Source organism: Vicia villosa, linkage group LG6 (assembly GCF_029867415.1).
Source record: "Vicia villosa cultivar HV-30 ecotype Madison, WI linkage group LG6, Vvil1.0, whole genome shotgun sequence".
Lineage (NCBI taxonomy): Eukaryota > Viridiplantae > Streptophyta > Magnoliopsida > Fabales > Fabaceae > Vicia > Vicia villosa.
The window spans coordinates 49889460-49908228 of NC_081185.1; the positions used below are offsets into that span (position 1 = coordinate 49889460).

Genomic DNA, 18769 nt, shown 5'->3' on the forward strand with positions numbered 1-18769 from the left:
TGAATCTTAGGGTTTTGTTGATTTTTGATCTTTCCTTGATGAATTTTGATTATCCAATGATCAAATGATGAATCCTTTGACAAAATATGGACTTTGACAAAAAAATTCATTTTTGACTGTCTGTTGACTTTTTGGTCAAACGGGTCGTCTGTTGACTGTTTGAGCTGCTGACGGTGCGTCTGAGTGAATTGAAGTTTGAAAATTTGTATGATGGTACTTTGAGATATATGGATGTGTATGAAATCCATTTGAGCTCTCAAAAACTTGTTGCTCCTGTAAAAACAAGAAAAACCCTGATTAGGGACTGTTTGTGTAGGAGACAGTTAAGCGTACCTGATTTTTGTGCAGTGTTGAGTCTCTACTAATCGCGTGATATTCAGAAGACTTCTAGCACAAAGATCTTGGAATTTTGAATTGTGAAAGATTGATTTGATTGATGGTACAAAACACTGAGAATTGTACTGCCAGCAGTTTGGCTGTCAACTGACTGTTCAGGTATTGACGCAGCAGTTTAAAGTGAAAAATCAACAGTCAAAGTTAATTTTCTTTTTTGTTGTTTTTGTTTTTGTTTTATGTGAAAAATGAAAGTTTATTTACATGACTTGTTAAAAAAACACAGACATAATAAATAACTAATATTTACTGTATGCCAGTACAGTCTGAGTTTCCTGATTCTGCGCCTGCAAAAAGATTTAACTCTGTACCAATTGTGTCAGTACTATTTATCTGTAAATAAATAAATAGCATGTGTGAAGTAATAAACAGTATTTGGCGTTTGCGTAAGAATAAATTCAACTGCAGGCCAAATTACTGTATAAGAAAAATTCTAAAAACTAAGTATTTCATATGTCAGGATATTTGTTGAAATAAAAATCCATGATCATATGAGACTCTTAATTTTCAGATTGGAGTTTTCTTGAAAAAAGATGTGGGCAAATTTTGGGGTATAACAGTTGCCCCTATTCAATCTTCTTAAACCTGAAGAGATTGTCTGAAATCTGAAGGTAGAAGATGATTGAATATTTAGATGCCCTGAAAATTTGCACTTACCTTGATCAGAAGAGATGTTGGAAGTTGCATTTGAATGTCGTCTGCGAAATGTTGTTGGCAGATTGACACATTACCTGAGATGGGCTTTCAGATGCCACCTGGTAAATGGGTTGAGGGTTTGTCCATCAGAATGAATCCATTGATTATATCTTGATGAAGGATTTGAAAGTCTTTGTGTTGACTGTTTTGGAACCGTCCGAGGTTACCGCTTTAAGTCTTGGAGGATAATCGTTACGGAACTTGTCCAAAGTTTTTCCGATTTAGATTTTGGAAGTTGATCATTGTGGAACCGTCTGAGGTATCGCTTTAGATCTGCAATGTTAAATCGTTCTGGAACCGTCTGAGGTATCGCTTTAGATCTGCAATGTTAAATCGTTCTGGAACCGTCTGAGGTATCGCTTTAGATCTACAATGTTAGATCGTTCTGGAACCGTCTGAGGTATCGCTTTAGATCTGCAATGTTAGATCGTTCTGGAACCGTCTGAGGTATCGCTTTAGATCTGCAATGTTAGATCGTTCTGGAACCGTCTGAGGTATCGCTTTAGATCTGCAATGTTAGATCGTTCTGGAACCGTCTGAGGTATCGCTTTAGATCTTTGATGCTAGATCGTTCTGGAACCGTCTGAGGTATCAACTTTAGATCTGTGATGTCTGTTTTTGAGTTGGTAAGTGATCAGAATGAATCTTCGGCTTGATTATATCTGAGAGAACTGTTCATGGAATTCAGGTGAACACTGCATGTGATTGAGAACATCTTTGTTGAAGATATCCGTCTACCTGAAAAATCAAGTTAGTGATATGCAATGTTTATGATGCATGTAAATGTGAGATATTCCCGGAGAAATATGCATGTGATGTTGTGTATGAATATGCGTATGAATATGCGCATGATGCATGATGTATGAATATGATGTATGAATGTGAATATGTGAATGTGAATATGAATGTGAGATGTCGAGCTTTTATTTGGGAAAATAAATTTCCGCCAGTCATCTGGATATGACTATATTGTGATCGTTGATGATCTTTTGTCTTGTTTGAGTACCCTTGGCTGGGGAAATTCTTTGAGAACCCTGGTATTCTGTTGAAGGATCTTTGAATATCTCTTGAGAATGAAAGGTAGCTGGAAGTTCTGATGCCCTTTCAAATGGGAATGAGGAAGATGCATAATCCTCCGATGCACTATCTGACCAAGTCCGGGTGCGGGGATCACACCTTCTGAAGATAGCAATCTGGAACAACCCTGCTGGGGAATAAGACTTCTTTTGAAGAGAAAATCTTTTTGAGGAATTTGCTGAGAAATGCGTTTCTCTTGGTGGTTTTCTTCTGATGGAATGATGTCCAGATAATTGGGACATTTCCTGAATGCTATTCCTGTTTTTCCTGGTAAACATCAATCATATTCAAATGCACATGCTCATTCAAAATTATCATTGGGACGCTTACGTATTTAAAACAGAAAAAGTGAAAAATGGTGATATTTGAGCCTAAGCTGCATTGATTTTTGAAAAAGAGCCATGATAGGCTGGTTAGCACAGGGAGACAACAATCCTAGAAGTAGGAAATTGTCAGAAAGTTTTGGAAAATATTTATGAAGATAAATAGCTATGTGAAAACGATCCAGTCAAGTTTCAACTCTGCTATTGCCAATCTGTCTTCGAGCATCTCATCCCTCACTTGTTGGAAGAAAGTGATTGGACTGATCGGTGTCTTTGAGGTGTTGAATCTTGATGGTGAGTAGGCGGATGAACGGAACACAGTTGTATGCTTCATTCCCTAACTTTTGCCTAGGCTGCCCTTTCAGGTTTTCAGCCTACCGGGATAATATTTGTTTAGTCTCTAATTTTTGCCTGGACCGCCCTTTCGGGTTTTCAATCCACCGAGACGCTCATTTTTTGCCTAAGTTGCCCTTTCAGGTTTTCAACTTAGCGAGCTGTTTTTTTTTCTTTTTAAGAGAAGTATTTTTTGACTATGTCAGCATTCACAGGGTGTGGGAAATCCTCGCCATCCATGGTCGTAAGCAACATGGCGCCGCCGGAGAATATTTTCTTGATTATGAATGGTCCCTCGTAGGTGGGAGTCCATTTGCCTCTGGGATCACCTTGTGGTAAGATGATGCGTTTGACAACCAAGCCACCAGTTTGGTATGCTTGACTTTTGACTTTTTTGTTGAAGGCTTTGATCATACGCTTTTGGTATAGCTGACCATGACAAATAGCTGCGAGCCTTTTCTCATCAATCAAGTTTATCTGGTCCAACCGTGTTTGAATCCAATCGTCTTCGTCTAGATTGGCTTCTTTCATAATCCTTAGGGAAGGAATCTTAATTTCAATTGGAAGAACTGCCTCCATACCATAGACTAAGGAGAATGGAGTTGCCCCTGTTGAAGTACGCGCAGATGTGCGATAACCATGAAGGGCAAAAGGCAACATCTCATGCCAGTCTTTGTAGGTTACTGTCATTTTTTTTGTATGATTTTCTTGATGTTCTTGTTGGCAGCTTCCACCGCGCCGTTCATCTTTGGTCGATATGGAGAAGAATTACGATGCTTGATCTTGTACTGTGTGCAAAGTTCAGTAATCATTCTGTTGTTTAGATTTGTGCCATTGTCCGTGATAATCCGTTCAGGGATGCCGTACCGACAAATGAGATTGTATTTGATGAACCGGGCCACCACATTCTTGGTGACAGAAGCAAATGAAGCTGCTTCTACCCACTTTGTGAAGTAGTCAATAGCGACCAGGATAAAGCGATGTCCGTTGGAGGCAGTAGGTTTGATTTCTCCAATCATATCAATACCCCACATTGCAAAAGGCCAAGGAGCCGTCAGGGCGCTTAATGGAACTGGAGGTACATGTACTTTGTCAGCGTATATCTAGCATTTGTGACATGTTCGGGAGTGATGATGGCAGTCTGTTTCCATGGTAGACCAGTAATAACCTGCTCTAAGGATCTTTTTAGCCATTGTATGTCCACTGGAATGAGTACCGAAGGCACCATTGTGTATTTCTTCCATGATCTGTTCTGCTTCCTTCTTGTTTACACAACGAAGTAAAGTCGAGTCATGGTTGCGTTTGTATAAGGTTCCATTGCTTAGAAAGAATTTGGCAGCAAACCTCCTTAGAAACTTTCTGTCATTAATGGATGCCCCTTCAGGGTACTCCTGAGCTTCGAGATATCTTTTTACTTCATGGAACCATGGTTTTTCCTCGGTTCCTTCGGTATTGATCTCATTGAAATAGGATGGTTCATCTTGCCTGTAAATGGTGATCATAGGCGCCTCGTTGTCCCACCTGACTTTGAACATGGATGACATGGTAGCTAAAGCATTAGCTAGTTGATTTTCCTCGCGTGGGATGTGTTCGAAAGTGATTTCTTCGAAGTAAAGAATCAAACTCAGCACATATTCTTTGTAAGGAATTAGATTTGGGTGCTTTGTGTCCCATTCCCCTTTGACTTGGTAGATTACCAAGGCCGAGTCTCCGTAGACTTCCAGGAATTTGATTCTTAGATCGATTGCAGCTTTAAGACCCAGAATACAGGCTTCGTATTCGGCTATATTGTTAGTGCAATTGAAGCATAATCTGGCAGTAAATGGTGTGTAACTTCCTGCGGGGGAAATGATCACAGCTCCGATGCCATTGCCAAGTGCATTAGAAGCTCCGTCAAAAACCATAGTCCACCGGGATCCTGGCTCGGGTCCTTCTTCTGGTCCTGATGGTTTGTAGTCATTGACTAGCATAATGTCTTCGTCTGGGAAGTCAAAGTTCAATGCTTGATAATCATCCACTGCTTGATGAGCCAGATGATCAGCTACCACACTTCCTTTGGTTGCTTTTTGTGAAGTGTATTGAATGTCATATTCTGTTAAGATCATTTGCCATCTCGCTATTCTTCCTGAGAGAGCAGGTTTTTCGAACACGTATTTGATGGGATCCATCTTGGAGATTAGGAAAGTGGTGTGATTTAGCATGTACTGTCTTAGTCGGCGAGCCGCCCAAGCTAAGGCACAACAAGTTTTTTCGAGTAGTGAGTATCTTGTTTCACAATCGGTAAACTTTTTGCTAAGATAGTAGATTGCGTGCTCCTTTCGGCCGGATTCGTCATGTTGTCCTAGTACACACCCCATTGAGTCTTCTAACACAGTTAGGTACATTATCAGAGGTCTGCTTTCCACAGGTGGCAACAAGATTGGAGGTTTTTGGAGATATTCTTTGATTTTGTCAAAGGCTAACTGGCATTTGTCATTCCACCTTTCCACTTGATCTTTCTTCAACAGTTTGAAGATCGGCACACAAGTAGTAGTCATGTGGGCAATAAATCGGGCGATGTAATTTAGACGTCCCAAGAATCCTCTGACTTGTTTCTCGGTACGAGGTATAGGCATTTCTTGAATGGCTTTAACCTTGGCGGGATCAACCTCAATACCTTTGCTGCTGACGATGAAACCTAAGAGTTTGCCGGATCTTACTCCAAAGGTACACTTATTTGGGTTCAATCGCAACTTGTATTTCTTGAGTCTGTCAAACAACTTGTGTAAATGACCCAGATGTTCTTCCTCGGTGTTGGATTTTGCAATCATGTCATCGACATACACCTCTATTTCTTGATGAATCATATCATGAAATAGCGCTACCATTGCACGTTGATAGGTTGCTCCTGCGTTTTTCAGACCAAAGGGCATTACTTTGTAACAAAAGGTTCCCCAGGGTGTTGTGAAGGTTGTTTTTTCCATGTCTTCGGGTGCCATCTTGATTTGATTGTACCCTGAGAATCCGTCCATAAAGGAGAATACCTTGCATTGTGCGGTATTGTCAACCAGTACATCGATGTGTGGTAGAGGGAAATCATCTTTGGGGCTTGCCCGGTTCAGATCTCTGTAGTCCACGCACATTCTGACTTTCCCGTCTTTTTTAGGTACAGGGACGATGTTAGCTATCCAAGGAGGATAACTTACAACTTTTAGGAATCCGGCATTGAACTGTTTTTCAACCTCGTCTTTGATCTTTTTTGACATATCAGGCCTACTCCTTCGTAGTTTCTGTTTGACTGGAATGCTACCTTCTTTGATTGGCAGGCGATGAACTACAATGTCCGTGTCAAGGCCTGGCATATCCTCATAGGACCAGGCGAATATCTCGACGTAGTCTCGCAGCATTTGAATCAGTCTTTGCTTGATGTTGTGTTCTAAATCAGCCCCTATTTTGACTTCTTTCATTTCTTCGTTGCTGCCCAAGTTGATGACCTCAATTGGCTCCTCGTGAGGCTGTATGGCCTTGTCTTCTTGTTCTAGCAGCCTTGCAATTTCTCTTGGTACTTCACAATCTTCCTCACTTTCGTCCTCAGTTTGGTAGATCGGACTTTCAAAGTCATGACGGGCAATAGCAGAATCGTTGTTGACTGGATCCAGAGTGTATGTGAATCTGCATGTTAATTATGTGAGTATGTGTGAAGAAAAAAACATAGCTATTTGAAAGCGAAGAAAGAAGGAAAAAGGATCACAAAATTTAAATATGCAAGCGTCCCATGATTTTATTGAATGCACATGATCATGATATGATAAGCCCTTATAGAAGGACCAGTGTGCTAAGGCACACGGATTTCAAGCTCATGGTTCGATTGTTCAGGAACCACTTTTATCTTTGCACAATATACACAAAGAAAACAGGAAATGGCATTTACTCCTGGTCAAAGGAGATCACATCCTCAGCTTTCCATTTGTTCAATCCACTGTTGTGAGCAGGGGGTACCCAGCTGTTCCAGTTGCAGTTGTCTTTTTCATCTTCCACAGTATTGATTTCATTAGTGGGAAAATGAGCCGGTGATCCTTCGGGATAAGGGATATACTCTGCTGGATACGAGAGCCCAGGCCGAGATATCTCTGTTGGCTGAGCAAGATGCTCGATAAGGCCGTCCCATGCAGTCGGGATGATGTTTTGAATAGAGACTTCTGCATCTTGATAAGGAGTGTATGCTGACAGAAAGCAACCCTCGTTATTTGGTATTTCCCTGGCTTCTTCGAAAGCGAAATTGTCATCGTACTGTTCATCCCATCCAGTTGGGACAATGTCCTCCATAGCAATTTGTGAACTTGGAGGAGCGGAGTATTTCACCATATAGTCATATTTGCCGCTGGGTTCTCCTAACGTGTCCCATACTTCTTTGGGTGGATTTTTATATTGCTCAGTGACGGGACTTGTGAAACTTTCGTCATTTCCAATTTGATCACCCCATCCAGTCGGGGTAATGTCTCCCCTAGCAATATAAGAATTCTGAGGTGCGGCATACTGATAGTTATACCCACCGTTTGGTTCTCCCACAGCATCCCACATTCCCATGGAAATGGGTGGAATCTCATCTGGATATGGCTGAATGATATGGTTCAAGAACACTCCTTCATCTTCAATAGCGTTTACTTCTTGGCTGACGAAGTGTGACATTAATCCTCCAGAACGAGGACTTTGATCATTCTTTTGATTTTCACTATCATAGCCCAGACCTAGCTTGTCAGACTTGTAGGGTATATCGGGAAGCTGTCCCCATACTGTGCAATCACCCTGTTCAATCATGGCTTTGGCGTCTTTGAGAGAAGCCATAGTTGTAGTTGGAGTAGCAGGAATATGCTTGGTGGTAGAGACATCTGGGGAGACCACCTCAAATGATTGGCATGGAGTTTCGATGAATTCGTCCTCCAACTCAACATATTTGGAATTGCTTAGGTGACTAACCACATATTCCTCTTCGCCATAGACTATGACAATCTTTCCTTTTACTGGATATTTTAACTTCTGATGCAGGGTAGAAGTTACAGCGTTTGCCCCATGTATCCAAGGGCGTCCAAGTAAACAGGAGTATGCTGGGTGAATTTCCATTACGTAAAAGACAGAATCAAAGATCTGAGAACCCACTCTGATTGGGAGATTCACTTTTCCGTATACCGTTCTGGTTGACCCGTCAAAGGCTCTTACCACAACATCACTTGGTTGTAACACAATTCCTTCGAAGTCAAGCTTTTCTAGTACTGTTTTCGGTAACACGTTCAGAGAAGAACCGTTATCTACTAGCACACGAGATAGAGTGGTGCCATTACATTCAATGGAGATATGTAGGGCTTTGTTGTGATTTTTTCCAGCAGGGGTTAGATCCATATCAGAGAAACCGAGACCATTGCTCACGGTTAGATTGGCAACACAATTCTCAAATTGGTCGACTGAGATCTCTTGAGGCACATGCGCAGCTTTCAGGAACTTCATCAGAGCTTTGGCATGAGCTTCTGAATATTTTAGCAGAGATAGCATTGAGATTTTTGAAGCGGTGTGCCCCAGTTGCTCAACAATATTGTAATCACTCTTGCAGATGATTTTCAATATTTCCTCCATTTCTCGCTTTGATGGATCCTCAGCGGTGATCTCCACCGGGGTTTGAATTTGTTCAACTTGTGGCTCTTTGCCTCGAGTGTTGACATTTTGATTAGGAACTGGGACTCGGACTGGACCAGCAGCAACATTTGGAGAAATTTCTGGTGAAAAGATTCTTCCACTTCTCGTGATCTTGCTGGTACCCACAATATTACTCACAGTTGGAGTAGTTAACTTTGCGGTCTCTTCAGTCGAGGTACCCTGCTTAACTCCATGAACATAAACATTAGTGTCATATCCCCATGGGACAGCTTTGTCTGAGGAGTATGGAAATGGAGTTGGACTAGCAATGACTACTGATGCCACTTTGAGTGTAGCAGAAATTTTGAATGGAGCCTTGGCAGAGATTTTGAATGGTAAGCTGGAGATCACTGAGGCATCCTCTATTCTCATCCCGTTTGCAAAGACTTCGCACAGCACGTCCATAGGGGGGAGCCTCTCAAACATAATGATACGGCGATCCATCCATTTTTGAATTCCCATCCTCAGATTTTCACAACCATTGGGCAGGCAGGAGCAGTAAAAGCAGTCGGGGTCACATCCTGGGAAGTAACCAGCTCGGATTAGCTTTCCTTTGACTTTGCAGAGTGGAGTTGATAATTCGTTCACATCATAGATGTAAACAGTGTCCAGGATAGCGTTGACAGTTTTGTCATGCTTTGGCATAGGTGCTGTGATGACATTTGGAGTTTCTGGAGGATCGAACTCAATTTCCCCAGCATCTATCATATCTTGTATTTTATTTTTCAAGGCCCAGCAGTGATCTGCGTCATGTCCTGGACAGTTTGAGTGATAGGCACATGTCGCATCAGGGCGATAATTCGGAGAGGAAGTGTTGACATTCTTTGGAGGACCTCTTAAGGTGATCAGATCTGCTTTTAGCAAGTGCTGCAATGCCTGAGAGATTGGCATGCTGATTCTGGTGAAATTTCTTCTTGGTGCATCTGGTCGACGCGTATATTTTGGCTGTTGATCTTTTGGAGGTGCAGATGCGGAGATCAGAACTGCCCCTACAGATTGATGCTGCTCACTTTTGCGACTTTTCTGAATTTGTGTTGCATTGACCTCATTTCTCCCGCTGATGGGCCTTTTTGTAGTACCAGAGGAGGAACCTATTTGAATTTTTCCATTTTGAATGCCACTTTCGACACGTTCTCTGGTCAGTATCAGGTCAGTGAAACCTGATGATGAGCTTCCCAGCAAATGGCTATAGAAAGGGCCAGTTAAAGTGCCCATGAACATGTCAACTAGTTCGCGATCAGATAAGGGTGGTTGAACCCTTCCAGCCATATCTCTCCACTTTTGTGCATATCCTTTGAAACTTTCTTTTGGTCCCATAGACATGCCCCTTAGTTGAGTACGGGTTGGCGCAAGATCAGCATTGTATTGGTACTGTTTGTAAAAAGCAGCAGCTAATTCTTCCCAAGTATGAACCTTGGTATTTTCCAGCTGGTAGTACCACTCGAGTTGTGTACCCGACAGACTTTCTTGGAAGAAGTGAATCCACAACTTGTTATCCGTTGTATGAGGTTGTATCTTCCTTACATAGGATCTCAGATGTAGTTTCGGGCAAGAAACTCCATCATATTTTGCAAAGACAGGAACTTTGAATTTTGGAGGGATAACAACATCCGAGATGAGTCCTAGATCATTGAAATCTAAGCCAGGTATTTTTTGTATCTCCATAGCTTTCATACGGTCTTCCAGCTGTTGGTATTTTTCATCATCCGGTTCGTCCCCAGAATGATCATTTTCTTCATTTGAAGAGAGAGAGGGTTTAGCAGAACCCTGGTTGCTTTGATTGTCTTCTTGTTCATCATCACCGACTGTTTCAGGGATCGGTGGCTTTTTGAACTTTTTGACTGGGATTTAGATCTTCCTTTTCAGGTGACTCACGCCTACAGATCCTTTGGGCTTCTTTTTCTTCTTGATTATCAGGGCTTTCAGTTCTTGTTGCCCCTTTGCCAGTTCCAGAATTGCCACTTGAACTTGGGCATTCTGTGCTTCGAGATTCTTGATGCTCATTTCAGATTCCATCTCTTCTGACTGAAATAAACAGCGAGAAGATGAGAAATCCGTCATGTGAACCTGTTATGCAATGTGTATGACTGGATGCCATGTGTATGCAATGTATGAAATGTATGTGCAATGTATATGAATTCAATGTATGAAATGTATATGCAATGCATGAAGTGAAATGTGTGTGCAATGTTTCAAGGATCTTAGAGTTTAGATTTGTTAAAGAAGAAACAAACGTTAGTTAATCAATTTATTTCTTTTTTTTTGCTTCTTTTTTCTTTGCCTCATTTGGGCTTACAAGACAGAAATAAAATAAATGATCCTTCAGGTCTCCCGTGGACGCTTTCTCTTTGCCCCCAGGAATGTGTTGATCTGCTGTTCTTCTTGAAGCTGTCCGGTGAGCTCCAATATCCTTCTCTCATAGTCTTGACAGTATGATTTGAAGGTGTCTCTTTCCTCTTTGAGTTGAACCCAAGATTTTTGCAACTCTTCTAGGTCAGTTGGCATATCCGGGTGTAGAATAACTTGAGGTTCATATCCTTCGACCTCTGGTTCAATAGTCACAGGTAGAACAACAGGATATGGCATAAGGAGTTTCTGAGCATGAGTGCGGACCCATCTGAGGTAAGGTTCCATAGGAATAGAATTCCATTGCCCTAGAGTTTTGCTTTCTATTCTATAGACACTGCCCCATGCATGTATGAACCTTCGTCGGTGTCTATGAGAATCATTCTCGTAATCAAACACAATGCCATGGATAATCATGTCATGAGGACCGTTGCTCCTTGCATATCCGAATTGGCGTAGAGCTAAAGAGGGATTGTAAGTGATGCCTCCTTTGATGCCAAGGAGTGGCACATTAGGGTACTCTCCACAATGATCAATGATAGTAATATCTCTTTGAAAGAAGTTGTTCCACCGGATATCTGAATGAGACAAAGACATAATCCTGCGAGACCATTGCATTCTTTGTTCATTTCTCAACACTGATCGGGGAAGATGAAATGTAAACCACCTAGCCAGTAGTGGTATACAGCACATGAGAGTTCCTCGTTTCTTCATGGTACGAGTGTGTAGAGAATGTAGAATGTCTCCCAGCAATGTTGGTACCGGGTTACGGATTAGGAAAAGGTTGATGATGTGTACACTTATGAACTGGTCGGGATTTGGGAATAAAACCAACCCATAGATCAAAAGTGCCATAACTTCCTCAAAAGCTGGATAACTTTTGTTTTCTAGCAGTAGTCGAGCCTTTTCCAACAAGAACTTGGTAAGCAAACCCTTAACTCCACTCTTTGTTTCCCAATTGGACTCGATTTCTGATTTCCGCAGATGTAAAGCAGCAGCAATGACTTCAGGTTTTGGAATCCTTTCTAAACCAGTGAAAGGTAATTGATCTCGAATAGGTAATCCCATTAGTTCAGAGAATTCTTCCAAAGTGGGTACCAACTGGTAATCAGGAAAGGTAAAGCAATGATGTTCAGGGTCAAAGAACTGGAACAGGACCCGTATCATGTCTTCTTCAAATTTTGAGGTAACCAAATGGAGTAGGTGACCATGCCTTTCAGTGAATTGAACATTCCTGGGGAATTCTGACACTAAGTCTTTTAGTTCAGATGGTACAGTTGAGATGTTGATTCGGATGTAATCTCGAGTGGCGGGAGCCATTACCTGCAAAAACAAAGGTAAACTCTTTGATCCTTGAAGTGTTTGGTGCAAAAATGATATGCTTATGATGCAAACATGTGGCACATAAAAACAAATCAAACAATAGCCTTAGGTTTAAAGGCTTGCATGGAGCTGATAGGTGATACCCTCCCCACTGAAGTTGAGTTGGTTAAAACCTGTCCTAGAATAGCATTCGGGTTCTATGATCCTTGGAAGTAACATCTCAATACGACGCTCGAGCGGCCGATCAAAATATTCCTCGAGGATAACTAACTTCGATCAATTTCAAAGCTAGCCACTTAATAGGCCACAAGTCAAGTTCAACTAAAAAGGTTCTAAGACAAATTAGTGTTTAATGACATTTCGGAAGCCTAATATACTCCTTGATCGTTTTCAAGGGACATCAGTATAAACCAAAGTATCGCACTAACGATGACTACCAGATCAACCGTATCGGTACATGCCGTACAGTTTCCTTGGTCTATTGTCATATACTTAAGGTATCTCGAGATTCGGGTTAGAATCTTTCACACAAGCAAAATACCCAAACAAACCTTTGAAAAATAGAGCAATCAAGTCAATCAATTGAAAACATCGAAGTGATCTATTCTCTTAAGGTAACCCCTTTTGAAAACATTTTGTTTTTTTGAAAGAATCTCCCCAGCAGAGTCGCCAGTTCTGTGGACCTCCGATTTTTTAATCCCGGGCCATACCTCTGTTCTGTAGAGATACGTGAACTGACTCTTTTTTATCGCTTAATGCTTTCGCATTTTTGAAAATTCACAGAGTCGCCACCGACCTTTTATTTTATCCAATTAAGGAAAGGTTTATAAAAGAAACAGAAAAAAGACCTTTAAGAAATTCTGGGTAAGGGGGTAGGTTATACAAAGGGAAGGTGTTAGCACCCTTTGTATCCATGGTTATCCATGGGCTCTTAAGTTTGCTTAGCTCACTTGTTTTTTGATCACTTTTCAATTGCTCTGAAATTGCTCATACGTGGTTTCAAATACTTTTGTAAATTGAATTTTGTAATGATCCGTGTGTGGATGTATACAAAATGCTTGTTTATCTTTTGAAAGATGTTTTGAAAGGAACGTTAACTTTGTAATAATCCGTGTTTGAATGTATACAAAGTATTGTCTTTTTTTGAAAGTTTTGTTTTGAAAAACAACAGTGTATGAGAATTTTGTTTGTTTTGATTTGAGCAAGCAAACTAGGAGGTCTACCCTGAGTTGTAAGGTCTTTATCCTATTTCCTTTAAAAATCTATCCTTTCACCGGATATAAACGCAAGGTTCGATTTTGTACTCAAAATAGTAGAATTTTGACTTTGATTTTGAAAAGAATGAGAAGGGATTACCTTAAGAGGTGCAAGTGTGATTGTGTTTGTATTCAGATATTTTATCTTTGAAGTTAGTGATCTAACGGTTCAATTTTATCTTTGACATACACGCAGTTTATATTTGCTGGAAATTAAAATGCGAAAATGTAAAGTGCTGAAAGTAAATCTACGCTATTACATCGATTGTGCAGGAAATGTAAACTAGCCTATTTACATGAATTTGACATCCTATACATTTATCTAGGAATTTAAATTGCAAGAAAAATAAAAGGCATGTTTTTTTGGATTTTTTATGATTTATTTTAATTATGATTAATGCATGATTAATTAAATTAAAATGAAGAAAAAAGATGAAAATAGATTTAAACCTAGAAATTAAGTTTAAAATATGTACAAAATATTTGTCAATTAATTTTAAAACAAAACTAATTTTTTTGGAATTTTTGGAATTGATTTGAAATTGATTTAAGTTAATTAAAACATAATTATACAAATAATTATACCAATAATTAAAACTTAAAGATAAAATTATTCAAAATATGTACAAAATTAGTTTATAATATATAAACAATATTTAACATAAAGAACAATTTTTTTTATGATTTTTTGATTGGTTAGAATAATTAAAAAGCAAATATATAAATATATACTAATTAATTATGCAAAATATTGAAATTTTGAAGAAAAATAAAATATTTTTATTTCAGAAAATAATATATTATTTTAGAAGTCTAAAAATATTTTTTGTGTATTTTTTGGATTTTTAAAACTATTTTTAATTAATTTAACAAAGAAATTAAAATAAAATAGAAAATAAAAGGATACTGATCATGTGTGGTTGGATTGAGGGTCCATGATAAGGATTGTTTGATCTGGCGCGTTGGATGATTCATTAAATGAGATCAGATGGTCCAGAAATTGAGGCACGTGGTGATCAGTACACCTGCAAAGCACAGAATTAGAGGAAATTTTAAAAAAGTACGCGCGCTGGCTGTCCAATGAGGTGGGGACACCTCATCATCTTCAACCTCTCGCTAGGGCCTTTTACAGCGCTTTTATGAAAGAGCGCTGTAATTGATGAGCTTCATACCTGCAAAATAACGAATAGGGGTAAACGAGCATAGAAATCAGGCGCGATGGTACCATTGGATTCGTCTTGTTCCACTGAATGTAACCCTGCCCTTAATTTGTTTTAATTTTGGCCCTAATGAAGAACCCTAATTTTGAGCTAAGAAAACCCTAAAATGGTATATGCTACAAACAGCCATTAAAATCCAATTGAAGCTCCAGAAACGACCAGAGCTTCAAACCAAACACAATTATGCATCTACATCTTGTTAAATATGCGTGTGTTATGAGATATAAGTTGGTTTTAGTTTGAACAAACTGTGGCCTATATAGCTCGATTCAATGAGGTTTAAGACTTGGAAATGATTGGAATTGTTTCAGTGAAGCTCAGAGATGATGTTTGAGTGCTTAGTTTGTATTGAAATGGACTGAAATTAAAAACTCGAATTTGAATTTTCTTTGAATTTTTTCAAGTGATTACAAGTGTATATGAGCAAGGCTTTGTCTCTGATTCGTGTCCCCTTATGTTACTGAAGCATGCTAGCCTATTTATAAGCATTGAGTGCTTAGAATTGAAGCTAAAAAGCAACTAGTTGCCTTTGTGGAATTCTTGCATTTTTTATATTAAAAAAGCTTTGAATTATTGACCAAGTCCTCTTGTCTTCAATGCATCTGCCTTGCTCTTCAATTCTCTGCAGAAAGATGAAGATTCCTTGGGTGAGTCATGCTTGGAAATCAAGCTACCCATTATCCATCCATTTTCCTTTTAATTTAATCTTAAAATAAGATAAAATTATGCCAAAAATGGATAAAAAAGGTGTGGGCCTTGTCTTGGTCGTGGGAGGCCCATAACATCATGGAAATGATGTTTGAATGCTGAAAACTTGGCCCCATTTGGAAAAAATACATTTTTGAGCAATGTTGATTTCATGTATTTTCCCAAAATTTAGCCAACTTCAACAAGGTGTAAATCCCTCAATTTTTGTCATATGAAGGAGATCTTGCACTTTTTGGAAACCTCAAAGAGTCCTCTAACCAATGTCTTTGGTCTCATGTCAAAATGATTTTTGGTGCTCCTTGTGTGTCCTTTTGAAAAAAGTGTCTTTTTGTTGACTTTGAAAATGACCTGTAATGTCTTTGATCATATTTTTCAAATGGTGAATCCAATGACCATGGGATCAATGGCATTTGAAAGATAATTTAATTTCCTTCAAAACAAGCTTTGGTTTGAATTTTTTGGATGAAGGATGAGAGAGTTATGATCAGTCAAAGTTGAGTTGACTTTTCAGGCAAAAACCCTAATTTTGAATCTTAGGGTTTTGTTGATTTTTGATCTTTCCTTGATGAATTTTGATCATCCAATGATCAAATGATGAATCCTTTGACAAAATATGGACTTTGACAAAAAATTTCATTTTTGACTGTCTGTTGACTTTTTGGTCAAACGGGTTGTCTGTTGACTGTTTGAGCTGCTGACGGTGCGTCTGAGTGAATTGAAGTTTGAAAATTTATATGATGGTACTTTGAGATATATGGATGTGTATGAAATCCATTTGAGCTCTCAAAAACTTGTTGCTCCTGTAAAAACAAGAAAAACCCTGATTAGGGACTGTTTGTGTAGGAGACAGTTAAGCGTACCTGATTTTTGTGCAGTGTTGAGTCTCTGCTAATCGCGTGATATTCAGAAGACTTCTAGCACAAAGATCTTGGAATTTTGAATTGTGAAAGATTGATTTGATTGATGGTACAAAACACTGAGAATTGTACTGCCAGCAGTTTGGCTGTCAACTGACTGTTCAGGTATTGACGCAGCAGTTTAAAGTGAAAAATCAACAGTCAAAGTTAATTTTCTTTTTTGTTGTTTTTGTTTTTGTTTTATGTGAAAAATGAAAGTTTATTTACATGACTTGTTAAAAAAACACAGACATAATAAATAACTAATATTTACTGTATGCCAGTACAGTCTGAGTTTCCTGATTCTGCGCCTGCAAAAAGATTTAACTCTGTACCAATTGTGTCAGTACTATTTATCTGTAAATAAATAAATAGCATGTGTGAAGTAATAAACAGTATTTGGCGTTTGCGTAAGAATAAATTCAACTGCAGGCCAAATTACTGTATAAGAAAAATTCTAAAAACTAAGTATTTCATATGTCAGGATATTTGTTGAAATAAAAATCCATGATCATATGAGACTCTTAATTTTCAGATTGGAGTTTTCTTGAAAAAAGATGTGGGCAAATTTTGGGGTATAACAGTATCACATGTTTTTATTATCTTTTTATCATGCAAAAATTCAACAAAACTACAATGATTTTTATTTTCTATTATCATGTCAAAATATAACAAAAATATCAATGATTTTTATACTAAAAGAAATATAAAATAAACTAGCAAAAAAAACTAATCTAAAATAGAAAACTTATGTACACAAGGGGGTGTAGGGTCAAAAAATGGTATGCATTAGAGTAAGGGCGCAGGGCCCAACATGCTGGCCTAGCAGAGATTATTGTGGCAAAAAAAACAAGAGGAAGTGCAACTGGGCTCAAGGGAAGTGATACACAAGCAATTTGTAGCAAGGCCCAGGGAGGTTGTTTTTTGTTTTTGAGTTCAGCATGACCAAAAAACAGAGATGGTGCATGGGCTACTAGGGGTGTGAACAGAAATTCGTGAATGTGAGGCCCAAGGTATATGATGATCCAACATTCAATTAATCCAAATTTTAATCCAATTAAAATTATTTATTAACTAATTACTAACAGTGAAATATAATATCAATTAACAAAAAATTAAAAGAAAGGAAATCAGATTAGGGATTAGGTTACATGAAATTTTCCTCTTCTTATCACACGCACGCGAGAAACGGCGGCCGCTCCTCCTCATTCTCCGATCACCTTTCCGCGAGCATCACCGTGACGGTGTTCCGGCCACCACCGCAACGAGTCTTCCTTCATCTCTGCTCTTAGCTCAATCTCAAACTCTCTGCTTCAATCTCTCTTTCCTCGTCGATTTGCTCTCTCTCGATTCAGACTTCATTCACTCTCTGATTCAACTCAACGACCGGAGATCAGTCCCCATGTGTCTTCAATTTGATCTTAAAGATGATAAATCCAGGGAATATGCTTCGAAACTTCAGGTACCAACACCTCTTCAGTCTTTGCGCTCTTCTTCTTTTTTCTCGAATTCTGCGTCTTCTCTGAGTTCTTCCTTTTGAGTTCGATGTTGTTCGTCGTTCTGAGTTGTTTTTAGTGATGGTGATGTGAGATCACAGATGTGAATCGCGATGTTGATCAATGCGAGTTGCTGCGTGTCTGATATGAACGCGTTGTTTGTTGGAGTTGCAATGAAGAGAGGTGCGATTAAGATGAAGAACGGATGAAGATGAAGACCAGATTAAAGAACTGTGTTGATGTTTGTGGACGTGGAAGATGATGAAGAAAATTGAAATTGTTGTGTCGCGATGAAGATTGAAAGGATCGAAGGTCGAATCAGAGGGAAGATTGAAGTGTATGGAGGTGAGGTTCGATGCAATCAGTTAGAAATTTTTGGTATTTTTCTGTTATGGATTCTATTGTAATTTCTGTGATTTTTTGAAGATTGAAGATTGACACCAAGGTGATGACTATGCTCTGAGGAAGGTGAAGATCGGTTTTCTGGAGATTGAAGATGATGAAACGTGAATGATTCTATGATGACGCTCTATGGTGAAGATTGGAGATGGAGGTTTTCTGAACTCAGAGGTTTGTTACGTTTTTTTTTGGAATTCTGTTATGTGGTTTTCTCCTTTTTTTGTTATATTCTGAATCCCCTTTCTGTTATCTATTTTTTTCTATTATATTGAATATGCTGAGCTGTTACCGAACCGGTTCGGTCTTTTTGCAAATTGTAAACTTAACCGCGAGTGTTTGTATAAATGCAGCTGGAAGTTTGAAGTTCGGTTTATTCTGAAGTGCATGGACTTTTGCTGCAGTGAACAAGGGCAAAGTTTGGAGAATGAATCATCAATCGAAGATGAATCAATTGAAGATGAATTAGGAAGCTTCGCTTTTAAGGCAATTTGGTGTATTTTTTCTATGACTGTAACGTAACGTTAGGACATGGTAATGATTCAATTTTTGTAACGCTTTTAGATGTATTGTAAACTTCAATAGACAAAATCCTTCAATTATTTGAAACATTCTTCTCTTTTAAATTGAATTTAAAGT

At 39.0% G+C, this 18769-nt stretch overlaps 1 long non-coding RNA gene across 1 annotated transcript; it reads left to right on the forward strand.

The window, feature by feature from the left end:
* Positions 1-17354: 17354 nt before the first annotated feature.
* Positions 17355-18739, forward strand: LOC131611505 (uncharacterized). Its single transcript, XR_009286942.1, has 4 exons — positions 17355-17700; positions 17814-18079; positions 18161-18304; positions 18484-18739. It is a non-coding gene; the product is annotated as an uncharacterized LOC131611505 (long non-coding RNA).
* The last annotated feature ends 30 nt before the right edge of the window (positions 18740-18769 follow it).